At 43.3% G+C, this 23,328-nt stretch overlaps 1 protein-coding gene across 2 annotated transcripts in view; it reads right to left on the bottom strand.

Moving 5' to 3' along the window:
* tshz3 (teashirt zinc finger homeobox 3) overlaps nt 1-23,328 on the bottom strand; it is a 36,628-nt gene that overhangs the window by 5,965 nt on the left and 7,335 nt on the right. The window lies entirely within an intron of this gene.

Genomic DNA, 23,328 nt, shown 5'->3' with positions numbered 1-23,328 from the left:
TGTTTGTAAAATTCTATTGACTGAAAAAGAAAACATCATCAACATGTCATATTTCACAGAACATTTATCATATTCTGCTGGTTCTGTATTGAAATTTGGGGAAACACTTGTAAAACAGACTTAAATCCATTTTTTATACACTACAAAATAGGAAATAGGAATTATCTGTGACAGTCATTACAGATTTCCATCTGATGCAATCAGTAAAAAGATACTGAAATTCATGGATTTATCAAAGTATTCTAAAATTAATGCGTAGAAATGTCTGCCACACAACATACAAAGAAGATTTAAAACAAAGGAAAAGTTGTTTTGAAGGAAGTTGAGGTTTCCTCTACCAACTTTCAGAGCAAAAACTAAAAAAAAGGCATCCAAGACACTCAATGAAAGAAACCAAATTACCTTCAAACAACGTATTCAAAAATAAAATCAAAGAACTGTGTTGCCTTATTCCAGGTACGAAATTCTTAGTCTGGGAAATTTCAAGCAAAATACTTTGATGTAAACCACAAACATACTTATATGCTATCTTGCAGAAATGTAGTCATAGGCTTAGTTAAAGTACTTTTTAAAATACCTTTATTAAAGTTATTAAAGATGCATAGGCTAAGAAAGACTATTCATTCTGAACATTTTACAAAGACTATTTATGAATTCACTTTAAAAAACATTTTTTCAAATAAGAATTAGTTCGAATGCAATGCATTGTGGTCTATTTTTGTCAATCTACTAAGCATCGATTCACTGGTTTTTCGCAGAGAATTCTCTGGAAATTTCCAGGGTACTGGATTTTGGAATTGTAGCTTCGGACACACTTAAAGTTTTTTTTAGATATAGTGTGGTGAGTATTGAGGGAATTCCTACACAACCATGGTGTTTTGTGTCACCTGAACATTGTATGTCCTGAAAAAATGCACTCATGCTAAAGCTATGACGAGCTACAAACACTGACAGAAATAAAAAAAAAGTCTGAAATGAGGGATGAAGACTTTATAGTTACTTTAAAGTAACTTCATAAACACTAAACAAGCAAAAGCAGTAGAACAAGATGTGTAAGCAAATCCTAACACTAACGGAAAAAAATCAAGGAGCTCCATCACCAAATTTATGGTGAAATGAGCTACAACTACTATTGCACTACTGAAAATAGTGCATAATAGCTTTGTAAACTATTGGTTTGACTTTTCTTAGTGCGATACTGCACTTTTTTTTTGTTTTTTTTTACAGTCGACTGTGTTCTGCATCCTGATTAGCTGTAGATCTTGTAAATGAATCTCCTTGTTGGTTGTGTAGAGAATGAGTGACGTTCAACAAATCTACAGAAATCTTTGATCGCAATCAGAGCTTTGTTTTCATTCTATAAAGTTTGAACTTTGATAGTTTATACAAGAGAGAAAATGTTTGTGTCTGTCCGATAAAAGCGTAGAAAGTGTGCAGTGAGGAGATTTATTAACCCTTGTGCTATCTTAGATGACCCCCCCCTTACATTGACATGTTCTCCCTATCATGACAAAGGTGGATGAAGGTGGAAAGATTTCATGTAATCCATAGACACCAGTGAAGATCACAAATCATTGTAGAAAAAAGGTTCAGAGCACTGTCTAGTGGGTCTAAATGACCCAACTCCCAATGTTAAAGTGCCTAGGATAGCACAAGGGTTAAAAAACCTAGACATATTGTAAAACAACAACAACAAAGGTTAGATGATGTCTAAAATAGTTTTTCTGGAGTCATGGAGTTGCCGGAGCCTATCAAACCTACAGTTGGGACACAGGTCCACACAACCACATGCACTCTAAAATCACTAATTAACGCGTGAAGTATGTTTTGGACTCTCTGGAGAAAACTCTACACAGAAATGACCCAGCTGGGATTCAAACCAGGTTCCTGTCCCTGAGAGTGCTAACCATTACGCCACAGTGCAGCCCACAAGGGGAAATGCTTGATTCCAAATCATAAATCTGAAAATCACTGCTGAATTGCCTGATTTGAGACCTTTGCTCTGGAAGTGCACAACGTTTTTAAGAATTGGAACATCCTCGATTTGAACAAAAAGCACTGTGAGCCAAAAAAGTGCGAGAATGAATCTGCTGCAGAAAAAGAGTCATCTAAACCGACAAATCCACGGCTAACATCAGTGGCTTTGATGAGGCAACACAATTCCCCTGTTCCTGTTCACTAAAAACATTTTTTTTATGTTCCATTTTGTGATAATCCTGCAGGAACCTGCCAGCCGGGTGTGTGCAGACACATGCACGCGTGTGCACGCACATGCACGCGTGTGCACGCACATGCACGCGTGTGCAGAGCATCAGCAGCAGAACAGAGAGGAGTCTTTGTCAATGTCAGGCCGTTCGTTGCCACCGGTGACGATACAACACCGCCGCAGGATAAACAGATGCAGAGAGACGCAGATATCCCAGAGCACTTTGCACGTCGCTCTGTATCGCACACACACACACAGACACACACATGGAATCAAAGTGGTGTTGTGCAGAAACTGTTTGCCACTGGAGTTCCTCTGCTGAAAGTGCAATCTGTTCCTGCTATCAGTCCACCGACAGGGTTACTGCTGAAACGCTGCGAACACGCCAGGAAAGAAAAAAAACAAAGCGTTTTTTTTCTGTAACAGACTCAAAAGCTGGCTGGATCCGTTTCTGCTGTTGGTTCTAACTGGAGATTTATCACCACGCTGCACCCCAGAGCTTCCTCGCCACCCCCTCCCCTGCTGTCTCAGACGCATCTACTGCCTGCACATACGTGCAGCTGAGTAGCCCCGTATGTACACGCCATCTGTTCTGCATCATGCCAAAGCAACAGCTGTTTAAGAGAACAATGCTGTGGGCGAGGCGCTCCATCATGGCCGACCATCGGCGGGAAATCACCTTTAGCTGAGTTTGGGTGACAGCATCGGCGTCTGAAATGCAGAGGAGCCCGGCAGGCAGGCAGACGTCCACCTACATGCAGCAGGAAGCACGTGCGCTTTTTCAGTAAGATGATGGAGAAATCTGAAGCCTAAATGTTACAGTATTGTCTGGTTTTAGAAAACATGCTTTGAATCTTATCAAACAATGCTCTCTGATTATCTTCTGATCTATTTTCAAAGCGTTCCCAGTGGTCTTTTGATTATGATCGTGCCTTTTTTTCGAGGACATAGTTTCTGCAGAGCGGCAGGAGTTCATTAGAATTTCCCCTCTAGAGTTGTGGGCAGCACAAAGCAACCCCGCCCCCCTTCCCTTTAAAATTGCCGAGAGCTCGGAGCAGGGAGCTGTCGCAAAAACAAACTTTTTTCAAACAGCATTTTTCTCATCTGCTTCTGATCAACAATGATTTGAATAAAAATAATACTATCATATGACATTTTAGGCTTAATTTTCTTAATATATGTCCTCCATCATCAGAAAAATGCAACAAGAAAATGTTAAAAACAACCAACACACCATTTTCATCTGAGTGGGTCTTTACCAGGTGATAAATTTATTCATTTACAAACTGATTGAAAAATTCATTCATGCCACCATATGTGTAGTTTTTTTTTTTTTTTTTAGAAGCATTCATCAAATGTTTTGGTCTGTAACCCACCAAACAGCCCCCCCCCCCCACACACACACACACCTCCTTATTAATCTTTCCAGCATCTGAATTTAAGAAACTAATGAAATGGATCAAGAAACGTTCAGAAATGTAAACATTTGATTAAAAAATAGGAAAACTTTCTGAACTCAAATCTTAAACTTCTGCTTAATAATATTTGTTGTAAAGGTAACATTTTTTTTGCAATGTAACTCTTTATTTTTACAATTTATTTAAGAGTCAATTCTTCCCTTTTGCCAGATGACTTAAAGTGACGTGAAGAGAAAATGTTGAGTACTGGTTTAGAATTATGTTTATGTAAACAAAAACAAAATGAACAAATGGTTTTATTCAGCAATGCTGATGTTGATCAGTATATAAAACTGTCAATAATTAAACACAAGACTGCAGCTTCGCACACATGGAAAGCTGCCCTTAACGGGGGGGGGGGGCAGACATGTTGGCGTTGGTTTCCGGGGTGCTGATGCGTTCATGGCCATCCTGGAGTTTGTCTACGAGAAATATAATCATTATTATTGTTGCCTTTTTTGTGTGAGCTCAGTTTTCCAGCCGGTGGAACCGTTGTGACCCGAAGAACCGGCGTCTGAGTTCATTCATCATTTATTCTGCATTTATTACAGCAGAAACTGCAGTGAAGCTGCGGCAGAATCCACGATGTTAGGAGAGCCAAGGAGGACTAAAGAGACACGGATTGATGTGTTATAGTGGGGGGGGGGATTCTGGAAAGAATTTAACACTGAGGCCACACGCAGACCAACACGCACACGTGCACACGTGCACACGTGCTGCTGGCTTTGGCCCAGACTCGGGGGTTCACAGCGGAGACGCAGAAACTCTGACATGAACCGGAGAAACAACAAAACTGCAGGAGCGGCGCCGGCGCCAAACACAGCGGTGATGCAGGTGCGCCTTTAATTACTGAGGAGAGAGACGGCGGAGGTTCCAGGTGAGACTGAGATGACGTGTCAGCAGGTGAGAGGAGGCGGAGCCTGAATCTGATTGGAATGATCAGAGATGGGGGATGCAAACCAGGAAGTTTTTTTTTAAACAAAATTCCTTGACGTGAAATCAACCAAGGATGACTGCAGCAGCAGCAGCAGCAGCAGCAGCAGCAGCAGCAGCAGCAGCAGCAGCAGCAGCAGCAGCAGCGATGCAGAAGTGCAAACACAGAGTTAGTCAAATACCTGAGAAGAAAAGGAAGCTGAAGCATCTCTACAGAGAAAGTGAGGAAATCCTCCTGCAACCTGCAGATGTTCTGATGTGAGGAAACAGTCTATTACGCTTATATAACCACTTTACAGACAGGCAGGCACGCCAGCGCCGTCTGTTTACACTCTGCCTCAGACTGTGTGTGTGTGGGGGGGGGGGGTGCTCTGTCCACTCCAGACTCTGCAGGCCTTTTTTCCCTGAGACTCATCTGACACGAAAAGAAAACTTCCTTCTCCAGGTTTTTTGTGCGGTCCTTGAAGGCAGCCTGAGCTGAGGGGGGATAATCTCCACGCTCGCTCCTCGCCACCGTTTGCCGTCTTTTTCCAATCAAGGGTGAAACCTGCATTTAATGAACTTAATTGAATCTTAGATCGATGCTGCTTAATTATTGTGATCTGACATGCACAGACAAATTGGTTGGATCACCTGTGTGTGTGTGTGCGCGTTTGGCGTGAATCCATCGAGCGCAGTGAGTCAGGAGGCGTGTCATTCATCCCAGAAGATGTTGGATTGATCTGGAAGGCTTCGCCAAACATGCAGAAGATGACGCCTCTTCCTCCTGCTTTGGGGAACCGTGATGTCACAAACGACCCTCATGTCTGAGCGGGATGTTTGGCTGAGTTTCTCCGCCGCTCAAACGTTTATTTTCTGCTTTATACGTCGGTAAGATTTCAGGGAAAAGGAAAGAGAAGTTCCTCTAACTTAACACAAGAAAAAGTTTCATTTTGCACGGGCGAGATCATTTTGATTGAGTTCTGTCATGTGATGATGGCAACAATGAGTATAAAGAGGCCAGAAACCAATGTTGTTCATAAAAACTATAAAGTGTAATAACACTATTAAAGTCATTCCTTCTCCTCTTTCCTGATATTTCCAGCATTAACTGCTAACAAGTGGTTGATTCACTACAGGTTTACTCAGCTTTAGACTTTTGTACTTTTGCAGCTAGTGTTGCCTCGTTAATCTGGGGAGTGGCGTCATAAACATAACGAGAGAGTATTGTTAAGTCCCACCCCCACCTGCCATTTAAAAAAAAACACGCCACTTCTATGGCACAAATTTGAACTCCAAGGACAGCAGATGACCGTTAACCCCTCCCCACACATGCTTCTCAATAAAGATATAAAACACAAACATTTTTTTTAATTCAAAGTTGGACTTTATAATGTGGGAGTCAGCTGGAAACTGCTCCTCTCTGAAAATAATGACAAATATATACATAGATAGTGAAATGACTACCATACCTGAACAAAGGTGAAACTTGGTGTCTTATGAATTAGTTCAACCGTTTACGTCATTAATGTACAGCGATTGTTTATCGCAAGAATTTTGTTCTAAAACTAACTTGTGGTAGGAAAAATCTGCAAAGTAGTTTGCTTTACAATAGTTATAGATGTTTTCAGGCATTAAAACTCCTCACTACATACTTCCTATACTGTACTTTTCTCAGACAGACATGAATATTTTCACCCTTTTCTCTCTTGCTTAAATTCTCAAAGTTAAAACCTACAAAGGAAAATAAGTCCATTTATTTATTTACTGGCTTTTTGCTTTGGTCCACAAAATAGTAAAACTGGAACATCTTCATCCAGAAGTTCCAAAGTGTCTGCAGGAAGTGTGTTTAAATTACATAAAAGTTCAGTTAAAGTAACGATAAATGTAGAATATAGGGCTAAAAGCGAAGCCGCTTCTCCTGGAGGATCACTGGATCCAGTGGGTTCTATGTGCGGTAAAATCGGTTCTATGTGCGCTAATGTCTGCCTGAGCAACTGGCGGGATTCTCCGACGTCCGCCAGGAGAAAGGTTTCTGATGGAACCAAAATCATCTGTCAATAACTGCTCTTTGTTGTATTAACTCCATTTGTTTTGGGGGGGTTTCTCGTAACATTTTGGACATTTAGCCACTTTGACGGACTACTAAACATGAAGTCTTAATCCTTTCTTTCCTGCACATATTTCCATTCTTGTTTCCTGTTAATTATTTTTTCTTCTTGAAGGTTATTTTCACATTAAAACTCATCCTGACCTGCGTGACAAAGAACAAGGTCACACCTGGAGATCCTCACCAGAGTCTGTTCATTTCTCCCACAGGCCAACAGAGACCACGAATGCGTTTGTTTCTGCTGTCATTTGTGTTACATTTTATAGAAATCCTTCAGAATTTGGAGGGAACAAGAAGAGCTGCTCGTCTACATTTGCCTTTCATGCTTCCTGTTGATCGCTTTGGATCACAGCGTTAACCTCAGGAACTGATCATGCCTGCCTGACTCTGATTAACAGATTAGATGAGATTCTGAAACCATGTGAACAAACTACAGCGTGCAAACATGAGTTACAGGAAAAATGAGTCAAAATTCAAGCTGCATTCAGAGAATCGAGAATGTTTACAATTTAAAAAAGTAATAATAAGAAAAAAGCATCCCAAATGTTCATGTTTATCAGAAATCTTGCAGAAACTAAGTTTGCAGACTTAAAAAAAATATATATATATGAATATTTTTCCCCCCACTAAACCTGACTTTTAAGTCACTTTGTAAGATCTTGGCACCAAGTTTTTAGATAATTTACTTCTTCCTTTACAAAATTTCACACACAAAAAAAAGGTTAATGAACAAAAACAGGAGGGATGAAATCTAAACCGTAGTCATCCACATCGGTCACCTCCTGGTATCGTTTGGTTATAGACGTTGGATGAGTTTGGTAAATGTGAAGCTGCTGGTCTGTGTCAAACGTATGAGCTTGTTGCATCTTAAGCTAGTGTTGGTGTGAGAATGTCCACATCCACTCACATCTCTGCAGTGTCAGTAAACTGTCCTCTGGCCGTTCTTTGTTATTCAGATGGCTGACACTGGCGCACGCCCAGAGGGCAGCCTGGAGTCATGAGCGCCGCTCTCCGGAGACGCCAGGACGCTCAGGTGTGGGGGGTTAGCCGAGCAGGGCCGAACAAGATCCATCACTCCCACTGTCTCCCATTTGTTCCTCCTCTCTCCAACAGCTCTGCCTCCTGCCTTCCAAACCCTTCGTCTCCTCGCTCCTCCTCCTCCTCAGACCTGCTCCTCACGCTTCACATGAGCGGCCTCTCCAATACCAGCCCTTTATTTTTTTCCTCATTTCCTTGATATTTTCCACATCGGTCCACAGATGCGACTCGCTAAAAGGCGGAACACAAATGGAGTTCATCGCCGCACAACAACCAGAAAACTGGGATGCATAAAACATGAAAAAGTGAGGGCAGGAATGTTTTCGGGTTCCCACACACACACACACACACACACACGCGCGTGAGCGTGCACGGAAACACACACACAGACTCAGCACCGCAGTCTGGTTAGTTGCCGGGTATCTATTACTTGCCAGTCTGCTTTGATCTCTTTGGACAGCTCTGATCAAAAGATGTCATCCAACCTACCCGAGCAGGCTCGCTGGGGAAGTTAGGACGTGTTTGTGTGTGCATGCCAGTGCATTTCAGAGTAAATCACACACTGGTCTGGGTGTAAATAAAACGACAGGATCACTTTAAGGTCCTGTCAAGTAGGCAGCAGGCGATTATGATAACGCCCGGTCTGTTCCAACGCAAACGGACACCCTTAAATTTACTGGCCGGAGGATAATATACATGATATAGCTTTTTTCCCTGTGTCTTCCTGCCTGCCTCATCCTCCTTTTGCTTTATTCTCTACCCCCATCTCCTGAGCTGGGGGGGGGGCTAGACAGGCCAAAAACAATTTCAGACGTACAAAAAGAGAGCTTGTCCTCGCTGCATTAACGCCAACATTTTGACAAAAGAAAAGCCTGAATTGGGGGGGGGGGTTAAAAGCAGAAGGGGGGTGTGGATGTAAAAGAGCCGTGGCAGAGCTCCATCCAGGCAGTAAAAGGTGTAAAATGTGAGGGCTTTTGGGAGGAAAGAAAAACGGCTTGTAATAAAGCCGGAAAATAGCACTGCTCCCAGGCAATTTAGACTGCAAAACACAAACCATTAAGTTTGTGCATTATCTTTTAATTTAATCTTGAATGATTTATAATCCATCACGCAAGGCTTCAACCATATCCAATTATTCTCTGCGGCTTGATTGACAACAAAGGTGATTTATTAAGCTAATAAAAACTGATGTGCTCTTCTTTTGCTCTGAAAATAACCAGCCGGGCGAGCATGAAGACACGCTTCACCCCGAGAGGGGGCAGGTCGATGCTCCGAATGCATTTTTAGCTCTAATTTTTGTAGGTGTAACTCTTTGGAGGAGGAGGAGGAGGGGGGCTCCACCCGGCCCTTCCTGGACGGTCGGCCCGGCGGTGCCGCCATGGCTTCTTTCTGGAGCGGGCTGAGTGATGGCATTAGGCTTTTATTCCTGCATGTACGGCTTCTGTGTCGTCTTAGTCTCAGCTTTATCTGCTAATGTTCCGCTCAATCACTTGATATTAATGAAAAACCAGGGAGCTGGCGGGCTCGGGAACGGTGGCGGCGCCGCCGACGACTGAGCGGATGAGCAGCTGGGCGGGTGGAACCCACAGTTCACACGCATATCAATGCAGGAGTGCGCCATTAAGAAATATTAGCATGTTTACAGCAGCGAGCCGTGTTTGAGGCTCGTGTAATGAGGCTTTCACGCCGCCCGTGCACGGCGCGCGCGTGAACACGAGCTGCATGCAGGAAGGCCGATCTTTTGGACAGTTGCAGCGTAAGTCCTGATCGGAAACAGATGCGCTCGCAAACGAGAGGAAGCGAATGGTTAAGAGGTCAAAGGTTAAACAATACACCTCTTCATGAACACAAACTTTAGGGATAGAAGTGAAAATAAAGCAGCGAGGAGGCGTTTATTATTATTATCATTTTTTAGATCATTTTCATTCAAATATCAAACATGTTTGGGGTTTTTCTGTACTTTCATGGTTTCTTATAACTTACTGAGAATAAACAATGTTTTTAATGTAAAGGCAGAAAATTTTTTTACCTGCTGTGAGAAACAATAAATAAAAAACTGAATCTCCAAATTGGAGAAGGGGGAGGGGGGGGTTGTTTTTTTAATGAAATTGCACACAAGATAAAAAACAGGATAAAAAAAAGATTTAAAGAAGTGAGAAAAAAAGGGTGTATACAAACATTAGTTTTAATAAAACCCTATTATGGATCATCTGCAGTATTTTGGAAATATAACAGGAGAGCTTCACATGTTTGAGTGAAACCGGGCCTGTGCGGTTCCATCCGGACTCAATCGGTTCTGCTGTTGGGAATAAAGGGACCGGATTCGAAGGTTTGGAAAAGCTTTTCAAAGTCACGCTCTGTGAAAAAATACGAGTGTTTTTTAGTACTCCAAGAAGTATTTTCTCTACTTTAAAAAAATAGATAAAAAAGAAAAAATCTGTTACTTCCAGATATATAAAAAAATAAATAAAAAATAAGGTCATAAAGGGGAAATTCCTTTTGATGGTTGAAAACTTCACACAGAAAAACTATCAAAATGCTTCTGTCCCAACCAATGTGTTGATGTGTGTACATTTACACACATTGTATACAAATACACACACACACACATTCATGTTCATCAAGTACAAGAAACACACGCGTGTATATCTGCTTAAACACACACATTCCTTCAACCGTGTGCAAATATGTTTGCATGTGAATCGGTTCCGTTGCTTGTTTAACCCTTGTGCTATCCTATGGGGTCAAGATGACCCCCCCTTCCATTGACGTGTTCTCCCTACCATGACAAAGGTGGATAAAGGTGGAAAGATTTCATATAATCCATGTACACCAGTGAAGATCACAAATCATTGAAGAAAAAAGGTTCAGAGCACTGTCTAGTGGGTCTAGATGACCCAACTCACAAGGAATTGGGTCATCTAGACCCTAGGATAGCACAGGGGTAAGGTTTTTGCTTCCAGATAAAAACAAAATAGTCAAGTAAGACTATTTTAAATGAAACACAAAGCAAAAAAAAACACATTCATGCTGATTTTTTGGTTCTTATATTGAGTTGACTTAGTCGGCTGGTTTAGCAGCCTGTCAGTTTTTTTTATTTTTAATCTTTTTTTCAAAGCACCACCTCTCTCACTTCAGAACAGTTCCAGGGAGGCCCAGACCTAAGTCTATCCAAAAGGTTCTGGTGATCTACTGCGTCAAAAGCGGCACCAGCAGAACAGAACCAGAACAGCGGTGTGTTGGTGTAAACCGCATCCCTTCATTCCCAGGGGAATTCTCCAAAACCAGGCATAAATGTCTCTTTGGATTCATTTGAATACTTTCAAATAACATGAATAGCTTTTCATTGGTGGAATGGAATTATTTGTAGTGAACAGAACATTTTAAAAAGTGACACAAAAGATTTTCAGTTTTCACGATGAAATTTGAATTTTTTATATTTTTTCAGGAAAAACTAAAATAATGACGCCAAAATATTTTTGTAAAAAGTCAGTAAATGAAATCAAATATAATCGATTTATGGCATAAAAATTTAGGTTGAGTTTAAAAATATATTAAAATAAAAACTTTCCTTGTTAAAAGGGCTTTTATTGTGAAAATTTATATTCATCAAATGTAGAGATCAAACGGTTTAGAACGGGGGTGTTCAGCCCCCGTCTTGGAACTATCCTGACCCCCCCCCCCCCATCTCCTTCCATCTGGCTCAGCAGGTGGAGCAGAAACTAGCTCCGCCCCCAGGACCCCCCCCCCCCCACACACACACAGGTTAAAAGTTTCCACATAGACGCTGCTTTTCACTACAGAAACTCTGCATTAATGCAGAACTTTGCTCTGAGAGAGAAACTCTGCTCAGTTACATATAATACCCCCCCCCCTTAGAAAAAAAAAAAAAGTTTAGCACTAACATGATACATGGAGTAACCGTGTCGTAACCAGACTTCTGTGATCTGGAACAGCTGTGAGCACCCCACCATGTGACAGCTGCACACATGTGCCCCCCCCCCCCCCCCCACACACACACACACACATACAACACGTCTGGTTGCACCAGAGAAACTGCAGCAGCGATGCAGCAAAACCAGGATGTTTGTAAAATAAATAGATAAAGAATCTGATTCACTTTGTGCCCCCCCCCCCCCAGACAGCTGAACTTCATATACTGACATGCTCTCTACCTTTTAAAGACTTCTAGAAGTATTTTCAATTTTATGCTTTGTGCACGAGCAAACAAACGCTCTCACAGGCGACGCTCATTAATTTTAATATACAAATGTTTACTTCCTGGGAGAAGTCACCTCGCAGCTGTAATTTCACAAACGCTTTCACTCTGTGTCCAGCACCCCCCCCCCCCCCCCCCCCCGTTCCCCATATTGCTTTTGTCGGGGGGGGGGGGGGGGAGGCCTCTCTCGCCAGAATCCATCAACCCGCAACAGCTGACATTCTTCACCCGCGGCGTCATGACCAAAGCGGCGAAATGGTTCCTGCAGGGGGGGTCATGTCAAATGTGGGTCAGATGACATGGGGGGAGGGGGTGGGGTTAAACTTTTAATTTAATTATTAGAACTGATAAAACGGTCTCTTATGTCTGACTTACACGTTTAAAAACGTTTCAGACTCAGAAAATCCTTTCAATAGTCAATCAATTCCATGTTAACCTGACAACAGATCATCGATTAGATCGTCACGGAAACCGACGCTGCAGCATGTCTTCTGCCGTTTGCTTCACTTCCAAGTTGCTGGATTGTGTGTGTGTGTGCACGTGTGTGCGTGTGTCAGGCAGCAGTAGTTGCTGAGTGAGACTGACTATAACCTGGAGACAGCCCGGAGGCTAAATCACTCCTGGAGGAGTGACAGAAAATGTAGAAAGCAAAATGTTAAATGCTGACTGATGCTGTGTCTGCTGCATCCATCTCCTCCGTCTCTGTTTTCTCCTTTTTTTTTCTGTCTACCTTCCTGAGGAAACACCTGCCACTCATCCGTCTCCCTCCCTGCATCTTTATCGCAGCCGCACACGTGACGGCGTCTCGCAGCGTTGAGCGCTGGCGCCTGGCCGTGCGGCCTCGGCCTGTTGCCGCGGCGAGCGAACGGTAAAGCTGCAGAGCTCAGCGTGGACCAGAACTTTGATGTTCCGACTCATCTTTGAGGACCTGAACACCAGCCGCTGAGGTTCAGCTCAGGGAAACGGATAAAAGCATCTTTTTAGAAGTCCCTCTTATTCTTTAGCGTTCATCTGCAGCTAAATAAAGAATCCTTCAAAGCTGTTTTTTTATGCACTTCCTGAATGTCAAATCAAAGCAGACGCAGCTCAAAATGAAATAAATCCACCGCTCAATGAAAAAACGGGAGTTCAGGTCCATCTTCTGTGTCATAAATGTCAGAAAAAAAGATGAGAGAACTTCAGAGGCTTGTGTCCTCACATCACACAAAAGGAACCGTGGAGATGCAGCACCTGATCGGAAAAACCAGCAAAGAGGTCAGGAGAAAAGGCAAAAGCGGTTTGATGTTCTGCAGGTGTTCATGGAAAATCTTACATGAAAACAAGCAACATAATGTGAAAATCTGAGAGTTTCAGCGGATTCACTGCTCTGCTGGTAAACTTCACACCAGGGTTCACTTGTCAGCTGTGTCGTTTTGATCCGTTCTGTTTCTCCTTGTTTTAGATTCTTCTAGGTTCAGATAGATGTAGATGCCTCTACCATCTGCTGGATCTGCTGTGCCGGGCTCTTCCAGACACGATCAGCAGGAAAGTTTACCTCATTTTTTCAGAGTTTCATTAAATATAAAGTCTGGTTTTCCAGAAACGTCAGCTGATCTGTAAGCCTGTGACTGATCAGACAAAAGTTGAGAATCTGACGCCGAATCGTCCAGAATTTTTTTAAAGTTCGACCAAATGATTCTAATTTAGCGTCAAAATGATCATCGGTTTTCCCCTCCAGCTTGAGCATTCAGGCCCATCACTTTGCTCCACAGAGCTGAGGCTGGTGATGTTCTCCTAAAACATCAGAGGGACCCTCAGCTGCTGAGCTTCCAGGCTCTCTGCAGCTGCAGGAAACGGCGTGTGACCTTCAGCGAACGCGACCTTTGCTGCTCCCAATCCAAACAAAACAAAAAAAATCGTCCTCTTCATCTGGCTGCCTCCCATGCAGCTGCTGCGTCTCTCTAAACCAGTGTTTTTCAACCAGTGTGCCGCGGCACAATAGTGTGCCGTGGGAGATGGTCAAGTGCGCCGTGGGAAATTGCCCTCATTCACTGATCTAAAAACATTTTCCATCTCCAAGAAATCAGCTCTCTGTGTATCCCAAAAAGCCCTGATAAAACACTGAGTAGTTAGGAATATAAAAGATCTTAAAATTACTTTTTCTTTGTGTTTATTTAATTCTATTAAAGACATTTTGATAAGAATCATGGTGCCGCGATTTAGCTGCAGCTATAACTGTGTAAGGAAAAGTCCCCCCCCTTTTAACTGTCTCCGCCAATCATTCTTGTAATCTTAATCACATGTCATCAGTCTGACCAATCAGAAGTGGTTAAAGTCTTCACTTCCTTGTTCTTAACTCTGCTGATAAAGATGCTCAGTTCTAACAAAAATACCAGCTAGAGCTCGTCTTTAGCTGGTGGTTCATCTCTTAGAAAAAAACAGCCGCAATTTCCTGCTTTTTCTGCCACAATTATCACAAAAATCCACGTGAGATTGCGGGGGGGGGGGGGGGGGGGGGAGCTGTCGATCAATACAGACCATGAATTTTTGCTTTTTTTTTTTTTTTTTGGGATGCTGGTGTGCCGCGGGATTTTTGTCAGGGATAAAGTGTGCCGTGGCTCAAGAAAGGTTGAAAAACACTGCTCTAAACGATCTGCTTTGGATCATGAGCTTCTGCAACTTTGCAGAAAGTCCAGATAAGGGAGAAGTGTGACGCCGGGAAACTGGCGAGGAGCAGGGAGGAGGAGGAGCCTCCAACTCCCACCAACCGAGTCAGAAAACAAACAGAAACACAAAGAGAATCGTAGAAAAAGAACTTCATTCAATGAAGTGTTGAAATTCTGATTTGTGCTCATGTAAATGTTTTCATTTGAACATTTGGATTGTTTACTTAAAATTACTTCTCAAACTTTAATGGTTTGCTCAAAAGTCGTAAAACTGTAAAGAAAAAAAAAGCGTTTTAATGACACAAAGCTGCAGTCCAGCTTTACATCAGACCGTGTCGTGTTTTATCACGGAAAAGCAACTTTCTTAAAACAAAAAGCTCAGAAAAAATCATTTATTCAAAGACTTGTTGATTTGGGAAAAGTGCTGCATTGTTTTAAAATGATGCATTGTGGGAAATCTTACCGGTAAGCAGCTTAGTGTCTGATTTTCAGACGTTTTTATGGTGGTATTTTTATAAAAACTTTAAAAAGTCCTTATTTTTACAATAATGGACCTATTTTGTTATAATTTTTGGAGGCTGTTATTCACATTTGCACCAGTATTTTGGATAAACTTAAATGTACAACTTCTAAAAAACGAATCTGACACTATTGGTCAAGTTGGAACAGTTTTAGATTAAAACAGCCTCAAAATAATCATGTTGTTGTTTATTAAAGTCCAGCTAAAAACAGTTATATAACTATAAATATATAGTTGTATAAAAATGATCATTGAGAAAAAAATCTGCGGCAGCATTTTGTAATTCAGGAAAATGACCCATGAGAGGAAATCCTGCTCAGTGATGTCTTTTTAACCTTTAACTGATGGAACATAAACTATTCCACATTTTTAAAGTGGAACCACAAGACGATTATGTTTCAGATTTATAATATTTTAGTAAAAATGTGAGTAAATTGAAAACAGAAGAACATGACAGACTAAAGATCTGTTGAGAAATGACAGCCTGTTTATCCAAAAAAGTTTCCAATTTCAGAGTTTGGAGGATAAAAAAACAAAGTGAATCTCCGATGCGGCCCGTTGATGGACAGCGATGCTGTCAAAGAAACCCAAACATCCCATAATAATGGAGACCGGGTGATTTTATTGCACCTTCATCCCTTTTCCCTCCTCAGCCCCTGCTCTGTGGGTCAGTATCAGCGTGGGGGTCGTATCTTTTTAATTATCTTTGATGAATTCATCGGCATGACAACGACTTGTTGGTAATGCCTCTCACCTGCCGCCACTGACTGACGGCCCCTCTGTCCAGCTCCAAAGCAAACAGCTGCTGCCTAGCAACCGGCCGGTGATGGATGAGCGAGAGAGATGGATGGCCGCAATAAATCACCGCGGCAGCACGAGCCACGCCGATCCGGGAGGCGGGCGGAGGAGAGGGACTTGAGTTTCACAGGCGAGTTCGGATAAAGTTCGACAAACCGGACTCATCAGGACTTCCCAGAGATTTATGTGACGTTTGAAAGGAGTTTCCCTTTCAGGAGATCTGGTCTGAAGGACGTCATGCCAACAGAAAGAGCAGAACATCTTTGGACTCACATAAACAGATTTTTTCATAATTCTGATCTCAGGAAGTCCTGTTGTTCTCTCTCACCTTTTACAAACGGAGCCCGCAGATATCAGACGTCTTTCTGTTTATGTTGGCATAAACCTGGACTGTATTTACAGAGTTAAAGGTCAAGTTTTCCTAAACCAACAGATTACTTTAGTGTGTTTTTCTGAAGCAGGAGGAGCTGTAAACCCAAACTTCTGCAATTATTCTGCCTTACAGAACATCCCATAACTTGTTTTCCTTCAAGACAAAGAAGAAAAACAAGAAAGATGAGAAAACCCTTCTGTTTTCCTCTAATCTGACTCTTCAGCTCCAAACGATCCTCTTCTGCCATCATCTTCAACATTTCGGTTTCCTAAAATCGGACCAAATGATCCTCTCCAGACGGATGTATATCTACACATCTGTGAAAAGGTCAGTTATGATCCTGATCATCTTCTGATGATGCTGATCTTTCTGGCAGATGTTTTCTCATTCAGATGTTTCAAGGATCTTCATTTCTCATTTCAACGCAGCAAAGTTTCTTCCTCTTGTCGCGGGTCGACCAAATAAGCGAGCAAACAACATTGGAGCTAAAAGAATTAAAAAGTTAGACTGTGCTCAAGAAAAAGAGATGAGATGACCACAGCTCTGATTTGAGGAGCAGCAGAGAGGATGATGGGAAAAACGAGCGCTCCCTGGTGGAGTGTTGGTAGACACTTTAAAAGGAAACGGAAAGTTCTGACAAAGACTTGAAATATTATCACAGAGAACCTTTTGCTTTAAATTCGTGGGAACTTTGACTGAACTCGATCAACTCGTGACGTTCCTGAAAGAGCGGCTCTGTTTCACCGAGAAGGAAAACTGCGTCAGGTTTGAATGAGACTTGGAGTCCAAAAATGCATCTGCAGGACGCCACGGTTCATGTCTTTCTGCAGCGGCACGTCCTCTGGAGCCGACCCGGTTCTGCGCTGTCTGTCCTCTGATCACTCTGATTTCTTCTGCTTCCGACAACAAACTCGTCAGCCATCGCAAACGTGGTCGTCCTGCCGACGTCGACCTGTACTTTTGGTGACTGGAACCCTTTGGGTCATGGAAGCTGCAGGAAATGCAGCCTCCATCCCCGAAGAGCCCAACCTTCATGCAGCTCCTTTCCTCCAGGAGGAAAGATGATCAACCTGAATCCACATCCAGGTTACTATAGCGACAAAAACTTCTCCTCGGCTGAACAACATCAACGAACGCCTCCATCCAAAAGCAGAAATATAAAAGAAAAACTAAAAAACATCACAGATGAATAGTCAGAAGAAAGGACAGAAAGGGTTTAGGGTTGGTCTGTGTGGAAACCTGCATCAGCATCACTAAAAAAGTGGACGTTTATCCTAAAGTGCATTTCTAATGCAGTAAGAAAAGCTGAGAAACCTTTAAGCTTCATCTTCTGATGTTTCTTTTTGCAGATTTACTACGAGTTCTTTGTTTGACTAATAAAGTTGTGTTTATTAAGTATTCCTCTTCGGTAAAAGGTCGTTCCAGTTCAACCTTCCCCCAAAAGTCATTGTCTTAAATGTACAAAGCTAAGAACTATGAATATTTACTGATATGAACGAAAAAGTGATGCATAAAAGATATTTATGTAATGCATAACTTCCATGCAAACTCCTGCTTTTCCCCTCTTTGAAACTCCATTCTCCAACGCTTCCTCCCTCCACCTGCCATGCCCCCCCCCCATCCGCACACACACAGCTGTGGCTCAGGTTACAGCTCTGTAGCCATGCAGTCTAAATAAAATAGCAGTGATGAATGGGGGGGCCGGATTTGTATCCATCAACGGCCTCTTTTTTTTTTTTGAGGAGCATCCATCTTCCATAAAGCCTTCCTCTGAAAGACGGGAAAGTGAGGAGAGTCCCAGAGCCCCGGCCTGAGTTTGTGCGTGTTAGATAAGACATCATGACGGATACACGCCTGTGAACGCCCCCCCTCCCCAACAGAAACCGGCTCCGAGGGGGTCGTTATTGACGGCTGATCCGAGGGGTGAAGGCTTCTCGTCTTCTGCAGTCTTTGTGTGTTTTTTTCAGCTGAATCGGGGCAGCTGATCGCTCGCTCACCCAAACCATCATCATCCTCCTCTTCCTGCCGCCTTCGTCCCCCGAGAGGGGAGGAAGAAGCGCACATATGTGCACGCCAGCACGTGCACATGTGAGGCCCTGGCAAGGCCCTGTTTGATAAATGACAGGCGTCCCGGCGTCAGAGGAGAAGGGCGGCGGCGTGATGGATGGTCAGGACGGCGAGGAGAAGGAAATCGACTGTTTGGCAGAGAGTCTGCTCCACTGCAAAGATCCCAGCGTCCGCGAACGCCCCGGGCCGGGGCTGGACGGGAAAGATCCAGATTGTTTCACAACATATTCAATTTTTTTTGTTTTTGCATCCCTTCACTTGACTGTAACTGATCCTGACTTTGCAGGAAGTGGTTTGTTGCTCCACGTCTGAAGTCACGAAACCGAACCACCTCCAAGTTACTGAAGAAACTGTTCCTGTTTGGGATCCAGTTCCTCTCTGCCCGTCGCCATCTTAACGTGGGTGGGATGCGAGAGACGGGCGGGGCTAACCTTACGGGCAACGGAAGCCCAAAAGAGCAGAAGGCCGTGAAAGAAAATTCCAGAATTTCCCAAAAATAGATCTTCCTAAATGGCAAATTCAAAAAAATCCAGTTACCACGCAGTCCTCAGCCTGGTCTGATGCAGTTGAACGTTGTGTTTTTGACTGTTTTTATTTGATTTATTTAATAACTTATTAATTTATTTTTTAAAAAACTGACCTATCAGGGGAATGCAGACGGAAATCAGCCTGTGGTTCAAATCTGGCATCTTTATATTTTAAATGTTCATTATTATGCAACATCCCTTTCCTTAATAAACATTTATTTATTTGGGGACGGGGGAGGGGGCTAGATACCTTGACCCCCACTGGGCAACACTTTTACGCTTCTGCAGGAAAACAGGACCGTCCCATGATTAAAGCAGCCAATCAGGTTCTGGTTCAGCCCAGTCCAGAAAGGCGAATATTTGAAAAGGAATCTGCAGAGCAGTTCTGAGCGATTTGTCCACGAGGACCCGGCTGTGCGGAACCAGAAGTCCTCGACCGGAACTGGAATTTCCTCAAGTTGCTCGGAAAAACGTGTATTTTAAGTAGCAACTCTAACAGTTACTTTTTTCCCTATTTAGGCTTAGGATAAATTGTATAATTTTCATTGGTTGGCCTTCTTTTCCGCATCCAGGTCCCTCTGGATTTGGCACACATGAGCCGTGCCAGAAAACACTGAAACATTGGTAGAAATCACTTTCTGACACCTTGAGAGGCTCGACTGCTCCCCCTGCTGTCCATGCTTGGAAACAGCAAAGGCTGGAAATTTTTCGGGTACAGCCGACAGTAGCGACGACGCAACGATACACTTTCCCCTCCATGCAGTTTTCTTTCGGTTCGATATTTGATTTGTGTTTGACAAAAACAAAACAACAAAGGAGTAAAAAGGGAGAAGATTCTTTGTTTTCAAATTAACAATGAAAAAAAAACTTTCGGCTGGCTTACTAAGGCTCGTGTAACGTAAAAAAAAACAACTAAAAACAATGAAATATATTTAAAAACACTTAAGAAGACATATGCAGACACATGCACACACTTTACCCACAATTTGGTAACGTACGGTGCGGATTTGAACCCAGAATTGTGAGGTCTTTAGTCGACTGTTAGTTCAGGGTTATAAAAATGGAATAAAACTTTCTTTCAGTTAAACTTCCTCGTTGCTAAAACCAAAGAATCGTTACCGTCCTTAACGGTTACGACCCAGAAACCTGGTGGAGTAAAGATCCAAACATTCATCGTGCCGCAGATGGTTTGATTCTCCGACAATAAAACCCTTTTGGTGCAAAAACAATTGTTTGTGTGGGGAGCTGTGAAGCTCCTGGTTTCATAAAGTTCACTGATGAGAAGAAAAAAAAAAAGGCAGAAGCTTCTGCTGCTGCTGCTGCTCGGTGTGGGCAGGCAGGCAATCGGCGAGGGGAGTGCGGCGGTATCCATCACAGTCCCGTTTGGCAACACTGATGCTAGTATTTCAAATAAAACAGCCAAACCTAGACAAATAGCTTTAGCATGGGGCTGTAACTTGAGCCCCTCCCCTCCCCACCACCACCACCACCACTCAAACTTCTCATACGGTGGAGAGACGGAGTGAAGCCGCCTTTCTATTTCCTCCTTTTTTTTCTTTTTTCCTCCCATCTGCCTCTTTTTCTCTCTTTGTCGCTACCAGGCGAGGTGGCTGACATCTGCAGAGTGCATTTACGGGGGGAAAAAAATGTGTCAGAGGAGTGTGATGCACTCTTTTGCACGCATGCACACACAAACACCCCCCCCCCCCACACACACACACACACGCACCCCCCCTTGCTCGGTTTCATTAGCTCACTGGCAGGGTGGCACTTCTCAAGCTCATTACCGAGGAAGGATTTATGGCGCGGCAGCCAGTGGCGGAGAAAAGGCATCTGTCAATAATTGCAGGGAGCAGCAACTCCCATCTCCACCAGCTTTGAAATCTCATTAGGTATGCAGTTATCAGGCATAAAGATCAAAAACATTACTCAGCTCCGACAGAAACCGACCAAGAAACATTAATTAGCAACAGGCCCTCACAGTATAAAATAAAACAGCCTTCTTCCCCTCTCCTCTCATCTCTCACATCTTTTTTTTCTTTCCCTCCTCCTGCTTTTCAGCACGGGCGACTCCCCCTCCCCGTCACCTGCCTCCTCGCTCCTAAAGCTCTTTGAGAACACAAACCAGACGGAAAGGGAACGTTTGCTGGTTCAAACGCACTAATTCTGCCACAACCGGACCGGAACCGGGACTCTCCGAGAGCAGAGAGAGGCTGGAAGATCCATTTACTGCAGCTTATGTCCATTTGTGTGAATCTACACAAACATGTGTGTGTGTGTGTGTGTGTGTACAAGCATGCGCATGTGTGTTAATGTTGAATCTGTCAGCTTGAGAAGGATGTCAGTCGAGGCCTGCCCTGATTACCAGGACCTCAGCCAGGTCCCCTGCCTTTCATCACAGCTGCACACACACACACACACACACACACGCACACGCACACACACACACACACCCACACCCACACCCACACACACACACACACACACACACACACACAGGACTGATGGCTGCCAGTCTGGTCTGGGCTCAGCCAAAGCCGCCGTGGGAATGGCGGGCGGAGGCTCGTCTGATTGTCTGAGCGCGTGCACAAACCTCCCAAATGCGCATTTCTCTGCACACACAAAGGAAACCCCCACCGGGAGGGTAAGAAGAGACCCGGATCTGGGGCCCAGCCCAGATGACACTCAGAGATGCACGCGCTCGAGCGCTCGACGCACACTGGTGTGCAGCGTCACAGTGCGCTCCTTCAGCACTCGGACATGCAGAACGCAGACGTGCTGAACACAGACGTGCAGAACGCAGACGTGCAGAACGCAGACGTGCAGAACGCAGACGTGCTGAACGCAGACGTGCAGAACGCAGACGTGCTGAACGCAGACGTGCAGAACTCAGACGTGCAGGCGCAGCTGCACGAACGCTGGAAACTAACTGAGAAAAAGGCGTCCCGCTGCACCACAGGACTCCCGAAGGTCACAAACACCTGCACGTCTGCAGTGCCTGTGTTTTTCCTGGTCCTGCTTCTTTCCCAGGGTGCCCCTGGGTGAACCCATCGCCCAATCAGATGCCAGAGTTGCAGACATGGATTCAGTGCAGAGCTTTGACACATGCATCTCCACATTTAGGTCTTCATCAAAGATATTTTTAGCTTTTCCGTTAAACTCTTGTTTTGCTTTTACAGTAAAAACTAAAATACGGGCAGATTCTAACTGCACCAGGCATCCAGACTGTAGCTGGAGAACCTGCCCATTTATAACCTACATTTAAAGCTGACGGAGGGAAATGTTCTAAAGCGGCGGTCCCTAACCTTTTATTGGCGACTGACCGGTTAAATATCAACCAATATTTTCCCTAACCATTTTTTTTGGCTTCCAGATTCCAGGAAATCTGTTTTTCATGCTCCAACATGAAGTCGAGTGTCATAAGATATTTTATAGAAAATGCTGATTTAATTAAGCAAAGTTGTTGATTTGCAAAAGTTGTTTTTGGATTTGTGAAAATGTGTTTGTTTGTTGTTGTCATTTAGTGTCATTCCAGCATTTTGACACCTTAATTCAGGTTTAGACTAACGTTCAGGGTAAAAGAATTATTCATAGTTTGTTTTTTTTGTTTGTTTTTTATCTTTAAGCCAGAGGAGAATTTTCTGTGCGAATGTTTTAGAATTTAGCTTTTCTGTTTTATTAATTCTTAACTTTCACCAATTTTCACCAATCAGAAAATTTGTTTTGTTCATTTTCTATAAAACATCAACTTTATTTGAACTCTAGATTGAAATATGAATTAGATTTTCCTTTAATGGTTAAAGCGTAAGCTAATAATCGGTCGCCGACTTCCGCTGTGGCGGATAAATCCAGAAAAAAACAGATGAAACCATCACAAAAACTGTTTTCTCTAAGTAAAATAATCAACATTTTCCATTAAACATGCATCTTTATTAGCAACGTGGCATTTTAGAGTTGCTATGGGAGCGGCTGCTTCAAGAAAGTAGCAAATGTTTTTACGACACGTGATCGAGGCGACAAGGGAGCCACGCTTGGAGGTGGTGGAGGGTTTTCCAAAATAAAACTTCCTTTAGAATAAGATCAGAAAAACAGTGAGTTTAGTCCTTCTTTCTTTATCAGAACAGAGACTATGGAGCTTCTCCGTGTGGAGGCGTGCACGGGAGACACTCAGGATGGAGATCCGTGGGAGGACAACACTGAGGCTGACGGCAGGTCCACGCTCCACTGGAAGAGTGACCACTTACTGCACAGCGACAGCTGATGTCACTTCCTGTCTCTGGTTGTGTCCACTGATTGGTTCGTAGCTTAAATGATGTAGAAAAAATATCAGTCTGAAGAACACTCCAACCATAAAAAAAGACAGAAAAAGTCTGTTTGATGTTGTCACTGTCAAATTCCCATAATGCCTAGAGCCTGTGAGTGTGACACCAAGTCTGACATTTCAACCTCCTGCTTT

This window comes from Oryzias latipes, chromosome 3, assembly GCF_002234675.1.
Source record: "Oryzias latipes chromosome 3, ASM223467v1".
In the NCBI taxonomy this organism is placed as follows: Eukaryota; Metazoa; Chordata; class Actinopteri; order Beloniformes; family Adrianichthyidae; genus Oryzias; species Oryzias latipes.
This window is presented reverse-complemented; position numbering and strand designations above follow the sequence as displayed.